Genomic DNA, 21947 nt, shown 5'->3' with positions numbered 1-21947 from the left:
CACTGAACAAAAGGAGTTTTAATGGACATTTTTAAAACTATAAAATTCTAAAGAGGATAAAAAGGCAAAGGTTACTGACTTCTCTTTTGAAAGTTAATGACAAAGTTCACCGATTTAAAATTTCCATTAGAAAAAGGAATGATTTTAAAAACTATATTTTATGCAGATTGGTACTAAAGCATCAAATGCTGATGATGCAAGAGGAAGCTGAAGCAAAGAACATTGCAGCTCAGTTGGAAAATGTGGATAAATACCTGAAACACAGAAAATGCAGGATTTCAGACAGAAGGTAGGATAGTGCGATTAGTTTTAAACTGCTCTCACAAACGACAAGATGGAGTACAGGAAAAAGATGGAGAACCTGGTGAACTGGTGCAACGACTATAATCTTTCTCTCAATAACAACAAAGGAGATAGTCATCAAATTCAGGAAGCATAGTGGAGGACATGCCTCTGTCTACATCAATGGAGACATGGTAGAAATGGTCAACAGCTTCAAGTTTTTAGGCGTCCAGGTCACCAACAACCTGCCCTGGTCCCCCATGCTGACACTATGGTTAAGAAAGCCCACCAACGCTTCTACTTCCTCAGAAGACTAAGGAAATTTGGCATGTCCACTATTGCTATCTCCAGCTTTTAAAGCTTGATATGGATCCTGCTCTGCCCAAGACCGCAGGCAACTACAAAGAGTCATGAACGAAGCCCAGCCCATCACTCAAACCAGCCTCCTGTCATCCTTTAAATCTCTATGGTTGTAAGTACCAGATGGAATGGAATGTCTCTAACCTGGTCAGCCCAGCTGAAAACTTTATTTATTCATTCATGGAAAGCAGATGTTGCTGGCTAGGCCAGCATTTATTGCCCAGTCCAAATTGCTCTCAAGAAGTGGCACTGAGTTGCCTTCTTGAAGCTCTGCAATCCATTTGGTGTAGGTACACCCACATTGCTTTTAGAAGTTGTTCCAGGATTTTGACCCAACAACAGAGAAGGAATGGCAATATTGGTCCAAGTCAGGATGGTGGGTGATTTGGGAGTGAAACTTGGTGTGTTACTGACATTTATGGAAATGGGAAAGGCCAGAATACCAGGCAGTTAAAACTTTAAATTCCAGTAATAACAGACAAAACCATAGATTGTAATGCACAATAAAGAATAACGGTTTTTGAGGAACATGACAAATGGATTTGTTAAGTCTTTCAAAAGCCTTATTATTCTTCATTGCCGAATGCAGCACAATCCTGGTACTGTAGAAACAATGATCCATTAATGCTTGAAAATTCAGTTGAAGAGTTGTTCTCATCTAATTTAGTGCCTATCAAATACTGGATTCAGTACATTAATGCACTTTCCTGACACCCATCAAGACAAAACACATACAGATGCACTTTTGTCACTGCTTTGCTTTGACAACTGCAATCCCAGAACATCAAATCCTCTCTGAAGAGTCAGTAGCAACTGAGCAAAGTGAAGAATAGAGATGGGCAATAAGTTTCTGCCTCATGAGCAACGCCCACATCCCTCCACAATCTACTATGTTCCCACTAAGACCAGCAATGTCACCAAAAGTACAGCACGATGACACAGTGGTTAACACTGCTGTCTCACAGCACCAAGGACCCGGGATCAGGTCAGTGTCTGTGCAGAGTCTGTATGAGTTTCCTCTGGGTGCTCCAGCTTCCTCCCACAGTACCAAGACATGCTGGTTAGGTGCACTGCCCATACTAAATCCTCCCTCACCATTCCCGAACAGGCGCCAGAATGTGGCAGTTAGGGGATTTTCACATTAACTTAATTGCAGTGTTAATGTAAGACTTGTGACACTAATAAATAAACTTTAAAATCAAACCTGGGGAGTCTAATCCACACGATTTGTTATACTGGACAATGTTTTTATCCAAAAGGGAATTTCTTATTGAGCCGATGTTTAATTACTTTCTGCAGAGAGCATTAATTATGGGATGCTGAAACAGAGGAAATTTACAAATTCATTCATTCTAGTCCTCTGAGTGCTGAATTTATTTAATTTTCCTTTTACATTTATTCCCTCATTGTGTGGGCGATTCTCCCAAAAAGATTCTAAGTGTCAAACTTGTGTGAAAACTGGAGTAAATCATGTCTTTTTCAGTGGGGTTTTCAAAATGAATCACCCAAACATTGTGCACTGCAGTGAGCATAAGCACAAATTGCACAAAAAATCCAGGGGATTCCCACTGCAATACCTGAAATCCGTGTACTGAGTAGGTCCCCGCGCACGCACCGATCTCTGGGAGACACCTAAACAAATCCTCCCAGCACTGACGTTGCTGGCCTCAACACCGCCCCTGCCATGGACAGTGCTGGCCTGATTACTGGCCGCTCATCCCCCTTCCTCTCACAAGAAAATCACTGGCCTGTTGGCCTCCCCACCCCCAACTGACTCTGACATTGCTGATCTTCCCATCCCCGCTGACCTAGACATTGCTGTTCTTTCCGTCCCCCATTGAGCCAGACATTGCTGTTCTTCCCGTCCCCCATTGAGCCGGACATCGCTGGTCTCCCCATCCCTCACTGACCCAGACATTGCTGGCCTCCCCATCCCCATTCCCATTTCCTCCCCCTCCCCGACATAGTATCTTGTTGAGTTCACCCAATCAGTGCCTTTGGAGATGGCTCACTCTCCATTGAAACTAGGTTGCTTGAAATTTAACTAACGGGCCCATGACAGTCCCAAACTGACAGCACTTGGACTCCCTTAACAAGGCAGAACTGTATATAAGCGGCAATTATGGACACACAGGCAGTCACGCCAGGAAGGTGGCTCCCAGGAAAGTGCTCCCAGATTTTCTGAGAGTGAGAAGGCCCACCTGCTGGACACAGTGGAGGAGAGGCTGCTGTACCCCACTCAGGGTTGTCACCCGAGGGGTCACACAGCAAGCGCCTTATAGGAGGCAGTGGCAACTACAGTGAATGCCAGGACTCTGACCCCACAGTCTGGAGAACAGTACCACAAGAAAATGAACAATTTTCTTAGGGCTGCAAGGGTGAGCGTGCATCCCATTCTCAAATCTGTACGTGTGGTTGTGCTTACAATGTAAAACCATCCCCACACACTCAAGGACTGCCTCTCCAACCAACCCCTGCCCACCCCCCCCCCCCCCAACCTCCCGTTAGCACCCCCCAGTGGGCAGCCATTTCGCCAAAACAGCCAACACAAGCTCCCCAACCCTGACACACATAGCACCGATGGTCTTCCATACATCATGCTTTCAATCCCCCTTTATGACCCCAAAGAGAAAAAACGTACACAACCGCCATGAAAGGGAAAAGACTGGTGGGGGGGTGTTCCTGAGCTGCAGCTGTTGACAAGATCTCAGCAGCGTGCCTTGGGGTGTGGCGGATATGCCTTGAATGGTAACCAACAGCCAGATCGGCGCCCGGTATGCAAGTGAACATCAGCTGAACACTGTTCCTCAGTCTTCTTTGAAGTTAGTGCCATGCTGCACGGGCTGTTTTCCCTCCCTTCCCAAACTGTGTGTTCTTTTTTCCAGTGCTGGATCCTGATGAACCAGGTGCTTCTGGAATCGGGGCCCCTTGCTGCTTCTGGAATCGGGGCCCCTTGCTGCTTCTGGAATCGGGGCCCCTTGCTGCTTCTGGAATCGGGGCCCCTTGCTGCTTCTGGAATCGGGGCCCCTTGCTGCTTCTGGAATCGGGGCCCCTTGCTGCTTCTGGAATCGGGGCCCCTTGCTGCTTCAACTCTCATAACACCTCGGATGACACTTCAGAGGGAGGCTCTGAAGAATCCACCGAGGACAGCACCAGTGATTCAGCACAGGCATCAACCACACAACCCACCAACACAGAGAATGTCACCACGGTGGGTCACATTAGTGATGAGGATTCTAGGTGACTTACTGGTGAGCACATCACAGCCACTGTCGCATGTCAGGTAGGGGCGGGCACATCCAAAGGCTCAGGCACAAGGAAGCCTGTCAGAGTCAAGGACGCAGGTGGCCCCGAGCCAGATGCAGGGCCTCAGGGTTCGTTCAACCTGGAGCTGGTGAAGATGCATCAGCAAACCCCGGGGAGTTGTGGACGGGCTGTCAGCAACCATGCTGCTACTGCAAGGCTGTTTAGGGGAGTCAGAGTGCTGTCGCAGGAGGTGGTGCCAGCACAGCATGTCAACCAGGCCAACACTGTAAGGGTGGTGTCTGCAGTGAGATCTCTGGCACAAGGATCTGGCCTCATAGGTGACAGGGTCCAAGCCATCCTGGAGATGTTATGGGCCATGGCTGAGGGTGTCATCGGCATCCTGAACGCACACTGGTCTATGGTCACGAGTGTCAGGAGCAAGTTGGAAACACTTTGCATCATGGCTGGGGCTCTCGCTGGGATTCTGGAGACACAGCAGGCCGTAGCTGTGTGCCTCAACAATTTAGCCCAGTTTTAGAGGAGCTCCAGAACATGGCTCACTCACAGAATGTTGTAGCGGAAGGGCTCTAGAGCGACCAGGGAGTGGGTCATCTAGCCCGACTGTCCGTCCCCTACAGTGGCTATATTCACGGCCAGGTGTCCCTGGAGAGCGCAGCATCGAGGCCTTCTGTGCTCATTGGACACCACAGGGGCTGGGATGTATTACTGACCCCTTTAATCACATTTTAATTTGATGTTTTAAGTTTCCTTTCTGCTTTGTTTTGGGCGGTCCCTTCTTTTGGGGGCTGTCCCTTTTAATTTGTCCCTCAGTTAATTTAGCTTGTTTGGTCAAAAAGATTGACAACTGGTGACTCAGTACACTGCTCAAACTTGCCAAAGGAGCCACTAGGGAGGGGGCAGTTTGTTTTTATTCAGTTTTAAAAGAACAACTTGCACTTAGCTTCAAATCAGAAGCATGTTTTATTTACTAGCAATAATATACATTTTTTATAAAGCAAATATTATTTTATTTTGGGCTTGCAATTTTTATTCTCAGGTTAATTTTCTCCCTCAACGGGAATGCGTAAATCTTTGGTTATTTGCAAAAAAACAGCTTTATGCTGGCAATATGGTTTGGTCCAACAGGTTTATTTGGTATCACGAGCTTTCGGAGCACTGCTCCTTCATCAGGTTAGTTAACCTGTTGAAGGAGCAGCTTTCCGTAAGCTAGTGATAGCAAAGAACCTATTGGACTTTAATTTGGTGTTGTGAGGCTTCTTAATATGGTACAGGTAATCAACCACAACATATTTTAATCAGTCATATTAAAATTGACCAAAGGATTTGAATAATCCTGTAAAAAAAAGCGCTAAAAATTTATTCCCGTATTCCTTTAGTATCCTTTTCTTTAAAAGGATGAATCATTTTGAAATTAATACCCAACTATTGCTGCCATCAATTCCACTGTTAAAATCAGACACACGCATGAGTTGCTTGCCAATGCTATGGCATTTCATGCTTCAATTAAGATTTGTACACAATAAAGCCAAAACAGAACAGTAAAAAAATCAAGTCTATAACTGGGTCAGAATCAATTCTGGCTCAGGTAGGAGCCTACTTATTCTACAGAAATAAAGAACACATACAACTGCAATTAAGGACTTTCTCTGGATGATCAAGTATCTGACGGCTGCCCTCGGTCATGTTGCATTCAACAGATGACAATCAATTTTCCCAATGATTAAGTTCTGTACAATTTATTTTACATTCATTAACAAGACTAACCACTGCAATGGTGGAAAAATAGAAAAAAGATAAAACGCAAAATGTATCTGTTTGACACGTTAGGAAAAAGCAGCTATTAGTTTGCTAATGTTATCGTCTCAGAGCTGGAAACAGCTAGGATGAACATCATTTACAGCGATCACTGGAAATGCATCAGATCTTTTGCTGGTGATGTTGGTTGTTTTGATCATTCCACTCATCATACGTCTAGTGCATAGTAAAGTTGAAAAGATGCTTTGTACACTATTTTCAGAACATGTCAAAGCCTGCATTAAGAACTTGAATTCACCAAATAACAAGTGTGGATGTTCTAATGACAAAATTTAGCCTTTAGCTTCTACCCTAACAAATAGCTTTCAGTCCTTTTGTATATAAAGTCAATATTTTATTTTGAACAAAATACTTTTTGATTTCTGGTTTACAGTCAAAACTAATAACTTGCAGGCATGAATCTTAATTGGCTATAAAAAAATTGAGATTTGCCAATTTTCCTGTTGTCCTCTTTTACTTCAATCGTGGCCACTGCCACCATGCTAATGCTGAATCAAATGCATTAACATGGAAAAGGTAGAAAAAGCTTGGTCACAGAATCAATGCTTAAACAAAGGAAGACATTAGAAAATAGTCCCCAATGCCAAAGGCAAGACAAAGTTACAAGTTCCTTGTGTGTTCTCGTGGCTGCAAGTAAGCTATATGGTTATAGTGCCGAATTCAGAACCTAAAGATCATGTATTCAAACCCCATCATCTTGAAAGATGTGACATAAACTAACTGTATCACTGTCCTTTGGGAAATGAGTGTGCCACTTAGTGATGCAAAAGTCAAAAATAATGGGGAAATATTCTGACCCATAGGCACTGTGGCAGCAGGATTGGACTTCAGCCATCACAGCCTGATTGGCCCTGAAAAGTCCTCCCTAGCATATGATGACAAGCTTTTTTTATTTGATTTATTATCACATGTTTTGGGATGCATTGAAAAGCATTGCTTCTTCTACGCTATACAGATAAAGTATACCATTCATAGAGTACATAGGGGAGAAGGAAAAGAGAGAGTGCAGAATGTAGTGTTATAGTCATAGCTAGGTTATGGAGAAAGATCAACTTAATGCAAGGTAGATCCATTAGAAGTCTGATGGTAGAAGCGGTTGTTGAGTCAGTGGTACGTGATCTCAGACTTTTGTACCTTCTTCCCAACGGAAAAAGGCAGAAGAGAGAATGTCTGGGAATGAGTGGGGTCCTTAATTATGCTAGCTGCTTTTGTGAAGCAGTGGGGAGTGTAGACGGAGTCAAAGGATGAGAGGCTAGTTTGCCTGATGGATTGGGTTACATTCATGACCCTTTGTAATTTCTTGTGGTTTTAGTCAGAAGAGGAAACATACCAAGCTGCGATACATCTAGAAAGGATGTATTCTGTGGTGTACCTGTAAAATTATCACAAGCTCTCCTTCATCAGGTGAGTGGATCAGGGTGGCAAAGAGCAGCGCTCCTAAATGTCTCAGTGCAAAAGAATGAAACATCTGAATCCTTTCTGTATATCTGGAAAAATGGAGATGAGGGATATTGAAGTGGAAGTAAGAATGAAAAAGATGACCCTATTTTCCATTCCATTGCACTTGCCCGTAGCGTAATTGGAACCTGCCTGGAAGAAGACAGAACAAGAGAATTTGAAGATCCTGCTGACTATTGCAGCAAGAAGTCTCACCACACCAGGTTAAAGTCCAACCAATTTATTTAATCGTAAACTCACAAGCTTTCAGGGTTTACCCCTTCGTCATTCACCTAACGAAGGGGCAAACCCCGAAAGCTTGTGAGTTTACTATCAAATAAATTGGCTGGACTTTAACCTGGTGTTGTGAGCCTTCTTACTGTGTTTACCCCAGTCCAACACCGGCATCTCCACATCATGACTATTGCAGCAAAAGGCATTGCAAATCCTACAATGCAAGTTAACTTCAGCTGTCCAAGTATCAGATGGTATAGCTCTGCCATCCACCATCTAACATGTGGCATATGTATCTAGCTTCAGGTGCACCAGTTCATGTAAATGCTGGGAGGAAAAAACAAGTAGGTGAGTGAGGTCTACTTTGGTATAACCTAGCATCCCACGTTGCACCTCTTTTTCTTCCAAAAAAGTAACAAAGGCTTCTCACTACAACATTCACTTTCCATTGTCATGCACATGCTAAAAAACACTTGGAACAAAATCTCTATCAGCTCAGTTTAAACAGTGTGGAGACCAGTATCCCACCCCACCAAAAAAAAGGTTCAGAAGCACCCCAAAATTCTTTACAGTACACTTTTTTAGACTGTACACTCCAGAACTCTGAAATTCCCCTTTCCCTGGTAAATAATGGCATGGGAGATACCAGTAATAAAGGTAAGTAAATCAATTGGGAGATTGTGTGGCTGCCACAAACCTCAGCAGGGGCTTCTATAATACAGATAACTGCAAAGGTAATAGACAGTTATTGCAATAGTACAAACCTCAACTGGTAAACTAAATGGGTGTTAAATGGATGAAAACAATGCATTTCAGGCCATTGTTCTGTTCACTCAAACCCACTTTACACCCATTAATTGGGGTTAGCTGATCAGAGAAATAACACTTTTATGTAAATAGGATCAAGAATCAGTAGAAATCTCAAATCTTTTCATTTAAACTTGAGGTGACATTGTGGAGAACAGTATGCATTTCAATATCAAAATGCATCCATACAAAATCAACTGTGCATTCCCCAAAATGCCTAACTCTTATTTTTCTTGTTACAAACTGTTCCATATGGGAAAAGGGCAGACGATCTTATACATTGACTAAGATTTGTGTGCTACCATCACACAGTATGGAAGAGCTAATCACTGCAAAAAGGATAAAATGACTTTTTCATGTCCAACAAACTTGCACCTGGCACTCTGAAGCTTTAGATAAAATATGTTTGTTTCAAAAACTTGGATGTGTGTGTATTAAGAGGGACCCTCAGAAAGTCATAAATCTAACTATTTCTAAAGTAACAGGTTGCAAAAATGTGAGTTGTAGCTCCAACTAAATTAAAGTTTACTTATTAGTGTCACAAGTCGGCTTGTAACACTGCAATGAAGTTACTGTGAAATTCCTTAGTCACCACAGTCCAGCGCCTGTTCGCGTACACTGAGGGAGAATTTAGCATGGTCAGTATACCTAACCAGCATGTCTTTCAGGCTGTGGGAGGAAGCCGGAGCGCCCGGAGGAAACCCACACAGACATGGGAAAAATGTGTAGACTTCGCACAATGACCCAAGCCAGGAATCAAAGTCGGGTCTCTGGCACTGAGAGGCAGTAGTGCCACCTAAATCAGTAGCCATGATGTGGGTTTGTTTTGGGCTTGAGTGACTGTGTGGAGTTTGCACATTTTTTCATGTCTGCGTGGGTTTCCCCCGGGTACTTCAGTCTCCTCCCACAATCCAAAGATTTGCAGGTTAGGTAGATGGGCCGTGCTAAATTGTCCCTTGGTGTCCAAAAGATGCATAGGTTAGGTGGATTAGCCATGGTAAATGCACAGAGTTATGAGGATAGAGCAGGGTGGGTAAAATGCTCTTTTGAAGAGTTGGCACAGGCTCAATGGGCCAAATGGCCTCATTTTTCACTGCAAGATTCTACAATTCTATAAAAGCTGCCCACAAAGATCTAGTGATCTCTGGCATTCATTTTAACATGCTCAATAAGAACATAAGAAATAGACAATACAAGTTTGAATCTGGTGCCAAGTCAAAGGATTCTCCACATATCTGATAAAGAGAGATTTATCATATCTGATAAATTTTCCCTTCAAGGGAAACTGAAATTCCACCAAACACCAAGGTGAGATTTGAACTCCAGTCACCAGAGCATTAGCTTGGGCCTCTAGATTACTGTAGTCCAATGACATTGCCACTACAACAATTACTCACCCAATTAAATGTTGCACTCAAATCTCTGTTGGTGTTACTCTTGAACCAATAACCTTCTGGTCTAGAGACAAAAGCAGTATCACTAAGCCATAGCCTGCATTAAAATGTGCACAATTTCCAGATATTTGCGAATCAGTGATCTCGTGATCTGCAATCGAATGCTCTACCATTGAGCTATACCCTCACACTAAAACACATTAGCATGAAACTGTGATTCAAACTATGAAAAGCCAAACTGACCCAGTACAAGGATCAAACTCTCAGCCTTGGCATTGTCAATACCACACTAACCACCTGAGATAACTGGCCAATAAGCCTTTATTTTTCCTTGTATGTTACAGAACGATTTTCAAAGAAGTCCCCTTATGTGTTGAAACACCCTGCACATGTTCCCTTTTACAACGTAAATGACATTGTCAAGGTTGTTAGGGTAATTGAAAAGATATTGACAATCATCAGGGTAAGCAGTCAAACACATTGAAGTATTCTCACAGACAGCAAATGAAGATGTAAAACAAAGTATGAATCATCTCGCTTTTAACATTTTAAATTTTACAGATAGTGAAATAAACTATTAGGGCATACACATGACATAAAAGGAAAAACTGAAATTTCAAAACTTAAAAAATGATTTTAAAATTGTATGTTTTTTTTAAATTAGAGAAATTTGACATTCCACCAATACTTGTTTTTTAGGGACAGTAATTATGAACTTAGTACATGCACCATTAAAATCTCTGTTACAATTATTCAACAAGGTGTAACTTTGTCAAAGGTTTTCGTAGTGAAACTAACAGCATAAGAGTGGAAGTTCTTGTCAATCCATAAATTTCCTACTTATTGCCGTCCGAGTTACAGCCCCTTTAATAAACATGGCAGTTCATTTCTACTTGCTTACCTGAGTGTGTGTGTGCTCTCAAATTATATTTTGCAATCAAAGGGGAAACAATGTCAAAGCGGATGTCAGCAGCTCAGCACCAATTCTTGCAAAGTTTCAAATGCTGCAAAGAAAGAAGGAGGAGAAACTGAACCAAAGCAGACACCTTAAGGTCAACATTATTCATTTCTGGTGAAAATGCTACTAACAACTAGAAGTTACATGTATATAGCATCTTCAATGTTGGAAAAAAAGATGCAAAAACAGTCACTGAGCCAGAGGAGGAGACACAGCTACGGGATGGCAATTTAAAGGAAAGAAAGATGAAGGCATTGGGAAGCTGAAAGCTATTTGAAGCAAGGACAAAGGTGATGAGCGGGGTCAGATGTGGGCAACAGGTCTTTTGGATGTACTGAAGATGCCAGAGGGTGGAGGACGAGAGGCCAGCCAGCAGAGCAATAGAACAGTATAGCTGGAGGTGACAAAGGAAGTAACGAGGCCAGCAGCAAACGGCCTAAGCGAGGAATGCAGCGGAGAACATTATATAGGTGGATGGTCTCACGGGGAAATTCCTAACTTAACAATGCAACACTAATCTCAATAATCCTAAAACAAAAACAGAAAATGTTGGCAACACAGAGCAAGTCTCAAAGTGTCTAAAAAGAAAAGACAGATTGAGTGTCAATCTTTCAAAATAGAAACTTTGCTAGGAAATTAAGAATTACGGTGCCCAATTTCCTAGCGAAGTGCAGACACTATAAATATAGCGTTTACAACAGCAATGTTTCTTGATGCAAGCTAATAATCTATTATGTTGAAGATCACCATGTAGGTGATTTCACTGAAGATTATGGGGGGGGGGGTAAAGAGTAAAGAGTAGAGATCTGAATTAATATTTACTGTACAGATTTTTCTTAAAAATCAAAGCATTTTCACATTCAAATAAAAAAAAATCAGCAGGGGCATTTTAAGTTACTGTGTTTGTAATATTTCCCCAATAATTAAAATGTCCAGTTCAAAACAGGAAAGCAAATGCTCGTCAAGCAGATCAATCTCATTGTCCTTTGGTGTCCCACCAATACAAATGTGGCATACGTAACATGAAATGATACATGATTATTACATGGGTGCTCCACTTTCATGCTTGATAAAAACAAGTCAAAATGAAAAGTGAAATATGTAGACACAATCAATTGCGGAGTGTATTTTAAAAAGCCTGGGCCCCTTTCTGTCTGTTTGCTTTATTGTTTATGTTCCCTACAAATCCAACAGAAGAACAGTGTGTTTCTCCTAGACATTGTGAAATCCACTTCCAGGCCAAAAAATACATAGCTTCTGCCAGTTTAAAGCCTGCCAGCACTGATTCACCATAGAGTTCAATAACCCTTGAATGTAACCGCAAAGGAGTTCAGTGCTCTCACACAATCCAGTTCTGCACACTGAACACATGTCAGTCTGCACGTACAGTATACTATCCTGCTTATAAACTGTGGAGTTTTAGAAATAATGCTTCAAAATACTACAGGCAAAAGCTAAACTGACTTCAACAAGGGGTGAAATAATATACAGTTTGTTAAAAAAATGGATTAAAATACGATCTAACCAACATCATTGAAACTATAACACTGACTGATGTACTTTGAAGCCAAAAGCATTTTGAAGGAAATCAGCATGGTGGCACAGTGGTTAGCACTGCGGCCTCACAGCACCAGGAACCCAGGTTCGATTCCCAGCTTGGGTCACTGTTTGTGTGGAGTTTGCCCTGTGTTGGCATGGGTTTCCTCCGGGTGCTCCGGTTTCCGCCCACAGTCCAAAGACGTGTGGGTTAGGTGGATTGGCCGTGCTAAATTGCCCCTACATGTTAGAGGGACGAGCTAGGGTAAATGCATAGGGTTTAGGGGATAGGGCTTGGGTGGGATTGTGGTCAGTGCAGACCTGATGGGCCAAATGGCCTCCTTTCACACTAGTGTTCTAACATAAATATTTTCAGAAGGCGTCACAGCTCACCCAAACCCTTCCTCAATGACATTCACATGTGCTTTGCAGCAGGGATCACTGGGCAATGATCAGAAATGGAAACCCTGGCTGAATATTTTTCCTCTCCCCCTTCCATCTCCTTAGGGTAGAACACCTGTCTTCATTCTGGCCAAAATCAGGTAAATTCCCCAAGATTTGAACATGGGCATTTTGAGAGCTGCATTGCTCAGTTCTAAGTGGAACTCCGGGTCTCATTTATTATTAATGTGGTGGGCACATCATTACCTCCCCAAGTCTTGAAGTGAAACAGTTAAGTTAGAAGGAGATACCATTTTCATAGCTTGTCATGAAGCTAGTTTACATTACCAACTCTGACTCACTGACATTATAAAACACGAGATGCATATAAACACATTTTAGTTGTGATGACTTACCACAAATCTCTAGTAACAGGGAAAATAGTTCCACTTCAGCTCCTTCCCAATTTCAGATTTGAAAATGTATATTCATACAAATTTTACACTGTCAGTGAGTCATGAGCTAATAATTTAAACTAGTCCCCTGTCAATTTATGAAAATACATGCATGTTTTTGTAACTTTCACTGTGGTCGTCCTGGGGACTGAGTAAATTATCAAAAAGTAAATCTAAGTTTTCAGCAGAATAAATTTACAGTTAAGCACTCACTTCTGAACAGAATTTACATTAGAAACTGCAAAACAGCTTCAAGTAACTTTTAAAACAAAATCCTCAGTGATATGACTACACATATTTGGTGTTTTGGCAGCAATGCAGTATAGGAAAAGAAGCAATAAAGCTAATGCATGTAGTTGTTACGCAATATGTTTAAGGGATGTGTGTCACCTCAGATTTCTCCCAACACCACCAGCACCAAATCTGTAACCTTCAGTGGATACATTACACTGAGGCTGCATGGTGGCAAAGTGGTTAGCATTATTGCCTCATAACAACAGGAACCCAGGCTCATTCTGGCCTTGGGGGTATGGTATTTGCATGTTTTCCCTGTGTCTGTGTGGGTTTCCTCCAAATGCTCCTATTTTCTCCCACAGTCCAAAGATGTGTATGTTAAGTGGATTGACCTTGCTAAATTGTCTCTAGTGTGTAGGTTAGGTGGACTAGCTATGGTTGGGGTCTTGAGTTGCAGGGATGGGACAGGGATGTGTGCCTGGGTGGGAAGCTCTTCAGAGGGTCAGTGCAAACTTGATAGGCTACACTATAGGGATTCTATGATTACAAAAACTACACCCATCAACTACAGTACTTTGCAGAAAACATTTTAACCATCCTAAATAATACACAAAGATTTAATAAATCTGTAATGCATTTCAACATACGTTCTTAAAACACAGTAACCCAATTTGTCTACTCTAAAGTCTGCACTTGAGTGTCTTTTTTCACTAAGCTGCAAAACAGATAAAAGGCAGATTTTCCTGGTCCTGTAGTTGGGAGTTATTGGATTGCAGGGAGCAGCAAATATAAGGAAGTCAGGCAGGGAATGCGCACAACAGAGCTGGGCTGGAAAGTGGCAGATGGAGTTTAACCCTGAAAAGTGCAAGGTGATTCATTTTGGTATGACAAATTTGAACGCAGATTACAGAGTCAACGGCAGGGTTCTGAGGAATGTGGAGGAACAGAGAGATCTTGGTGTTCATATGCACAGATCTCTGAAGGTTGCCACTCAAGTCCAAAGATGTGTGGGTTAGGTGGATTGGCCGTGAAGAAGGCCTATAGTGTGTTAGCGTTTATTAGCAGGGAGTTTGAGTTCAAGAGCCGTGCTGCAACTGTACAGGACCTTGGTGAGGCCACATTTGGAATATTGTGTGTAGTTCTGATCACCTCACTATAAGGAGGATATGGAATAATTGGAGAGAGTGCAGAAGAGACTTAACAGGATGCTGCCTGGTTTGGAGGGTAGGTCTTATGAGGAAAGGTTGAGGGTGCTAAGGCTTTTCTCTTTTGAGTAGAGGAAGATGGGAGGCGACTTAACAGAGGTTTATAAGATGATGAGAGCGATAGATAGAATGGACATTCAGAGACTATTTCCTTGGGTGGATGTAGCTGTTACTAGGGGGCATAACTATAAGATTCATGGTGGGAGATATAGGAGGGATGTCTGAGGTAGGTTCTTTACTCAGAGAGTGGTTGGGGTGTGAAATGGACTGCCTGCTGTGATAGTGGAGTCAGACATGTTAAGAACTTTCAAGCTGTTATTGGATAGGCACATGGAGCACATCAGAATGACAGGGAGTGAGATAGCTTAATCTTGGTTTCAGACAAAGCTTGGCACAACATCGAGGGCCAAAGGGCCTGTACTGTTCTATGTAACTATAACAGCAATTTCAATTCTTTTCCTCCATTCATTTTTAATTCAAAATGGGCCACATGTTCTTTGCTGTCTAATTTACTTGTATTCATTGCACACAGGTGATAAAGCAGTCTCCCTGACAAAAATAAAAATTGGTCCACAATTTGCTTCCGTTTGTTGTTATTTTCCTTTTGCAATCACAGGTAAATAATTGTTTTAATACAGAGGAACTTCAAACCATCTTAAAATATTGTGCTATCTTACACTGCTAAAAATTTCTGTTCTTTATCTGTACATTAGTGGAAAGTATTAAGCCAAGACAGGATAGGTTTAAAAATACAGTGCTCAATTTTTTTTTACTGGGTGTTTCCTGTAATTCCTATTCTGAATACTTCATAAGAAAACTCTTCTCAGATTAGTCCATAACAAAAGGCCTGGATTTGACCATGCCCTTCACGGAGAAACCTGACTTTAAAAGGGATTGTAATACATTTGAAAATTAAAGATATAGTATGATGTTGCTTAATAAGTTTAAGTTTCTATCCATTCAATTTGGCCATTACCAGCCAAAAAAAATAACCTGACAACACCTGCAAATGAAGCAACAATTAAGCTACAGTAACTGCTTCTATTAACAGCCATGCCTGCATTCCAGCAGCAACAAACACGATCTTAATGATGATAAACACACAATTCTGTACTGTATTTTATGCCTATTTCCAGAAGGTTTATTAACGCCCACCCCACCCCCACCACACCACTCCCACATTCCCCGGAAGCTACAGAACAACCTAGCAAAGTAATAGAGGCAAAAGCATTTGCAGTTGTTAAAAGTTGCAGTTGTTACAAGTTGTTTAAAAGCCTTCCATCCATTGACTCTGTCTACACATCCCGCTGCCTCGGCAAAGCAGCCAGCATAATTAAGGACCCCATGCACTCCTGACATTCTCTCTTCCACCTTCTCCCGTCGGTAAAAAGATACAAAAGCCTGAGGTCATGTACCAATCGACTCAAGAACAGGCTTCCTCCCTGCTGCTGTCAGACTTCTGAATGGATTTACCTTGCAATAAGTTGATCTTTCTCGACACCCTAGCTATCACTGTAACACTACATTCTGCGCTCTCTCGTTTCCTTCTCTATGAACGGTGTGTTTTGTCTGCATAGCACGCAAGAAACAATACTTTTCATTATATGTTAATACATGTGACAATAATAAATTAAATCAAATCAAACAAGATGCTGTGATCCGATGGTTAGAATGCAAGTATTAGCTGATTGACTTATTTGCTTTTCATGTGCGAAGAAAATGGGCTAGGCACATTCTGCCAATTTCTTTAGTAAAATCATTCAAGATGCTTGGCTGTGAATTAGACCGCCCCATAAAGCAATCTTTTCTCGTAACAGACACTAAGGAAGTTTCTACATATTTCCAGCATTTCTGTTTTTGCAGCTGATGTTACACCATACTGCAGAGTTAATCCCACATTGAAATTTTACTTTTCAAAAGGCTATTTCCATGCAGATCAATTCCAATGATCCCTACCAACATTTACACTTTCTCATGGAAACAAAATTCCATTCCTCTCCCAGTAATTTGTCTGGAATATATATCTATAAAATGGAATTGCACTTTTTACCATTTCACTTGAAAAGTTCTCATGCAATCTAACATCCACATCTCATCAGATCACCTGGAGTGACAGGTAAGTCTATAACATCTGTCACTTCAACTGAGCTCGTCCATGAAATGGAATGGGCTACATGTAGGATATAAAACTTCTGTAACAGAGGTCCACATTGCTTCTTCACATTTCTTCTGTAAAGAATGCACATCACTCAAAGTTACAAAATGTAAATAATAAATGATATTATTTAGGAACAGTCCAAATTTGTGCAGGTTTGGTTGACTGCCAAGCTAAATTGCCCCTGTCAGTGGGGACTAGCTAGGGTCAATTCTTGGATTAGGGTATAGGGCCTGGGTGGGCTTGTGATCGGTGCAAACTCAATGGGCCAAATGGCCTCTGCACTGTAGGATTCTATGATCCTAACTTTGGACAATTGGATATGAGTGGAGGCAAAAACCCCGGACTTGTGTGAGATCCAATTAAATGCTGAAATGGGGTGACTTTTAAAAGCTTTCTGTGATCATGATATCAATCGAACTGCCTCCTTCAGCTCCTAATTGTTTTGTGATTCTCTGATAGAATTCACAATGGCAATTACACATCACCATCAGATTCAGTGTGCAAGATTACAAAATGTCAATTTAGTAAACTTCAATTTTGCAAGGAATTAGGATGTGTAAGTAATACAACAGAGACGCCAGCATTTCTTTTCAAAGAAAAGCAAATTGGATAGTCAGTCCCTCCTGCATAAATCCTGATGCTGCCTTTTGGAACAAGCTAACCAGCCTACATGGATAAAGAGGGGTCTTCAAAGATTAAAAAGATGAATTTCTTGCTTAATTAAATGGCATGCTAACTGTAGAATTTGCTCAGATATCATGCTTAAAAAACACTGCAATTCTGGCCATAATCAGGGGTTTAATTTTTTTTTAAATAAAAAGAGACATACAGCTAGATTGTGATTAATGATTGGGCTTCAAAGTTCTCTCTAAGATCCATAACACTAATGACAGGAACTGCAGAGGAACCATTTGTTATATGCGTCCACCATTCCTGGCCATCCCCAGTCCCCAAAAAATACAAAGGACATCTGCATCAAATCTTCAGATGAAAATATTTAGGCAGTTTGATTGTTGACTTGCCAAACTGTTTATCTACATAACAACTCTCTGCACTACAAAAAAAATTCTTTGTAGATTGAGCTAGGTATGAGAATTGAAAGGCATGTGCCTTTTCCTTTAATTATGCAACTGGAACCTTGACTCAATGAAGATCAGACAAACCCATTATAAATGGGTAATCCTGGATTTAATCATTATCCAAAGCATTGAGACTAAGAATTTCACAAAATTTGTACATCTTCCAAATCCTGCTTGCTATTTTTTCCATTTGTAATACAATTGAATAAACTTTGTCACTGTCTGCTTCGTTTTTGTGCACTGTTTGATTTATCATTGTCACATGTATTAGTATACAGTGAAAAGTATTGTTTCTTGTGTGCTATACAGACAAAGCGTACCGTTCATAGAGAAATAAAGGAGAAGGTGCAGAATGTAGTGTTACAGTCATAGTTAGGGAATAGAGAAAGATCAACTTAATGCAAGGGAGGTCTATTCAAAAGTCTGACAGCAGCAGGAAAGAAGCTGTTCTCAAGTCAATTGATATGTGACCTCAGACTTTTGCATCTGTTCTCAACAGAAAAAGGTGGAAGAGAGAATGTCTGGAGTGCGTGGTGTCCTTGATTATGCTGGCTGCTTTTCTAAAGCAGTGGAAAGTGTAGACGGAGCTACCTTTCCTGTAAAGGGGGTGGCACTTCAGTTTTCTCCATATTTTTGCTAGGTTGTGTTCATTTGTATCCGGGACAGCTTGCACCACGCCACCCTCCAAGTATATAAATGGTCATCATAATATAGCCATATGTACTAACAGCTGGTTTAATGATGGGTTGAAGGCATTTAACAAGTGGTAATTGAAATTTTAAAAATAAATAGCTCCGATGTTGAAACACAATGTAAATTCAGCTTTCAATTTTATAACTGCATTTTAGAACATAGAACATAGAACATAGAACATTACAGCGCAGAACAGGCCCTTCGGCCCACGATGTTGCGCCGACCAGTTACAAAAACAATGACCCACTAGCCTATACCAATCCCTTTTCGTCCATAAACCTATCCACAGATCTCTTAAACGCCCCCAAACTAGACGCATTTACAACTGCAGCAGGCAGGGCATTCCAATCCCTCACCACCCGCTGGGTAAAGAACCTACCCCTGACATCCGTCCTGTAGCTACCCCCCCTTAATTTAAAGCCATGCCCCCTCGTGCTAGCTTTCTCCATCCGAGGAAAAAGGCTATCACTATCCACCCTATCTAAACCTCTAATCATCTTATATGTTTCAATAAGATCCCCTCTTAGCCGCCTTCTTTCCAACGAAAACAACCCTAAATCCCTCAGTCTCTCCTCATAGGACCTCCCCACCATACCAGGCAACATCCTAGTAAACCTCCTCTGCACCCTCTCCAACGCCTCCACATCCTTCTTGTAATGCGGGGACCAGAACTGCACACAGTACTCCAAGTGCGGCCGCACTAGAGTAGTGTACAGTTGCAACATTACACTGCGACTCCTAAATTCAATCCCCCTACCAATAAACGCCAAGACACCGTACGCCTTCTTAACAACCTTATCTACTTGATTCCCAACTTTCAGGGATCTATGTACACACACACCTAGATCCCTCTGTTCATCCACACTATTCAAAGTCCTCCCGTTAGCCCTATACTCGACACATCTGTTGCTCCTACCAAAGTGAATTACCTCACACTTCTCCGCATTAAATTCCATCCGCCACCTCTCGGCCCAGCTCTGCAACCTATCTAAGTCTCCCTGCAGACTATGACACCCTTCCTCACAATCTACCACACCTCCAACTTTGGTGTCATCAGCAAATTTACTAATCCACCCAACTATACCCTCATCCAGATCATTAATAAAAATTACAAACAACAGTGGCCCCAAAACAGATCTGAACTGTGAAATTGATTTTGAAAAGAAAGGATTTAATTTCTGATCTGCCAATTGGTAAGCTTTCCCCATGTTTTTCACTGGTCTGGGGCGGATTATAAAACCCCATTTTAGTTGGAGTTATGCAAACTCCTCTTCTCCTGTTTTAAGGATTGCCACTGTAATAGCCAGAATGCTGTATAGCTGAGCTAATGGCGGAGGTCCATGGAAAATTATGAATCCAACATGCACAATGCCAACAATGCCTACAAAATTCATGCGCTAAATATTTCGTGAAATCATAGAATCCCTACAATGTAGACGGTGACAATTTGGCCATCTAACATGTACCGCCAACAATCCCATTCAGACCCTATTCCCCTAACCCCAAATGTATTCACCCTGCTAATATCGCTAACACTAAGGGGCAATTTAGCACGATCAATCCACTTAACCTGCACATCTTTGGACTGTGGGAGAAAACTCATGCAGACACAAAGAGAAAGTGCAAACTCCCCACAGTCACCCGAGGCCGGAATTGAACCCGGGTCCCTGCCGCTGTAAGGCTGCAGTGCTGACCACTGTACCACCATGCGCCCAAACTAAATAAGAATGTTTTTCAGTGCCAATATTTCTAACTGTCCCAACCACAGCCAGCAGTGCAAGAGGGAGTATACCTATCACATCATGAGAGACATTCACCCAATTCAGAGACTACTATTCCCTGGTGGAGTAGCAGCATTGGAAAATGCCTGGAGTCAGGTTTCCAATTTGCTGCATACCCATCCCTCAATAACGACCACTGCACTTTCTAAATAACTGGCTGAGTGAGGCATTCAGATATTTAAATGTTATTAAAAGCTCTATTAAATGTATGAATTATTTTTTAATGAGAAAATGTGGATCATGGGGAAACAATAGCTGGAACAAATGAGGGAAGGAGTCCGAAAATAACCGGGGGCAAATTCAAAACTCCAGATAAAGTTTTCTTTTACATGTGGATCGAGAAAATTAGATCATTTTCTTAAATGTCTATTTTATAGTTTTTCTTTACAAATATCCCAACCTGTTTCCAATTATTATGTAATTGCTCTGGAGGAGTCATTAAATTGTTGCAAATCATGTCTAATGCAGATGTAAGTAGACTACTTAAAGCTGTGATCACAAAATAGAGAGCATGATTACAACCTTCATAAGCCTCAAGCAAGACACCAGATTAGAAGAATTTTCTCCCCTGCAGAGTTGGAGATATCCATTAAAAAAAACAGCTGATGCTATGTCAATTATTTCCTTTAAAATGGAGCTGGATGGTTAAGAAAGGAAGGATACAATGTGTCTGGATAGCACGCGGCAGGTCAATAGTCTGCAAGTGCTTCATGCATTCTTCTGAACTCCCTTTGTTATTTCAACATAAGCACCAAACTATTTCAAACACATAAGGTTAATTCCTCTGACAAAATAGCAGACAATGGGATTTCAGATGAATGCTTTATATATTTGATTACTATTGTCACACCATGCAATTTCAACACACCAGATTTCAGTTCTTTTGAGGCCAAGATAATGTCATCTGCAGAAGAGAACAGAATAATATTGATTGCAATCTTAGATTGATATCCTGGAGTTTTGACTCAATTGCCTCTGGGCACTGGAGAAATTTCAAAGCAGTGAACTTCTCAGCAATTTTACCCTTGGCTGTTGTTGCTTGTCAAAGGGTTTAATTAAATGGAAGACAGTTAGTAGGAGTAGATCTGACAAACAAATGTTATTTTGTTTCTACACCTTGTAAAGTTAAAAGTAGACTTAACATTTTGAGTCAAAAATTTAACTCTGTTTCTCTCTCCACAGATGCTGCCAGGTCTGCTGAGATTTTTGGTATTATTTTAACTTGGGTTTGGAAAGAGTTTCACATTCAGCTAATTATATGAGCCTCCCTGCAGGGCTTTAGCAGGCCACTCAGCCATATCAAAACCAGAAGGTGACTCACCAGTACATTCTCAGTACAATGAAGAATGGGGAATAAAATGCCAAACCTGTCAGCAACACCCACAATCTGAGAATGAATTATAGAACACGTGTATTTGTGTCACTCAATTCACCTCAGAAAGGCTGGTCTTTCATAATCTAAATTGGTGTTCCTGTTCCTCTTGTCACTAAGTAAACTCTCTTTGGACACTTTGCACATTAAAAATGCTACATAAATGCAAGAGGATAATTTTAAAAATTACTTGTCAAATTCCCACTCATACTCGTGAAATTTTACATTCCTCCATATGTCTATTATTATGCTGTTGGGTTAGCAGGATTTATTCTATATATAACGATTTAAAAGAGTCATCTTTACAGGAGACTCTGAAAAAGAATGTGATTTAAAAAAAGACTTGCAATAACATGGTGTGTTTCACAACTCAGGACATCTCAAAGCCTTACTGTTAATGATACTGTTGCAATGTGGAAAATGCAACAGCACAGCAAGCATTACAAAACTGAGGAATGAATGTTAGCCAGTCATTGGGGACACACTGTTGCCTTTCAAA

General features: G+C 41.3%; 1 protein-coding gene across 2 annotated transcripts in view; it reads right to left on the bottom strand.

Annotated features, from left to right (window-relative positions):
• The window catches only part of raraa (retinoic acid receptor, alpha a), a 575761-nt gene that overhangs the window by 486552 nt on the left and 67262 nt on the right, over window positions 1-21947 (bottom strand). For both annotated transcript variants that reach the window (XM_080213768.1, XM_080213765.1), the window contains exon 2: window positions 10498-10600. The gene's annotated coding sequence lies outside the window, so the exon portion shown is untranslated. The remainder of the gene's footprint in view (window positions 1-10497; window positions 10601-21947) is intronic.

This window comes from Carcharhinus amblyrhynchos, chromosome 27, assembly GCF_965287045.1.
Source record: "Carcharhinus amblyrhynchos chromosome 27, sCarAmb.v2.hapA, whole genome shotgun sequence".
Classification (NCBI taxonomy): Eukaryota; Metazoa; Chordata; class Chondrichthyes; order Carcharhiniformes; family Carcharhinidae; genus Carcharhinus; species Carcharhinus amblyrhynchos.
Note: the sequence above shows the minus strand (reverse complement) of the source record. Positions and strands in the feature narration are given on the sequence as shown.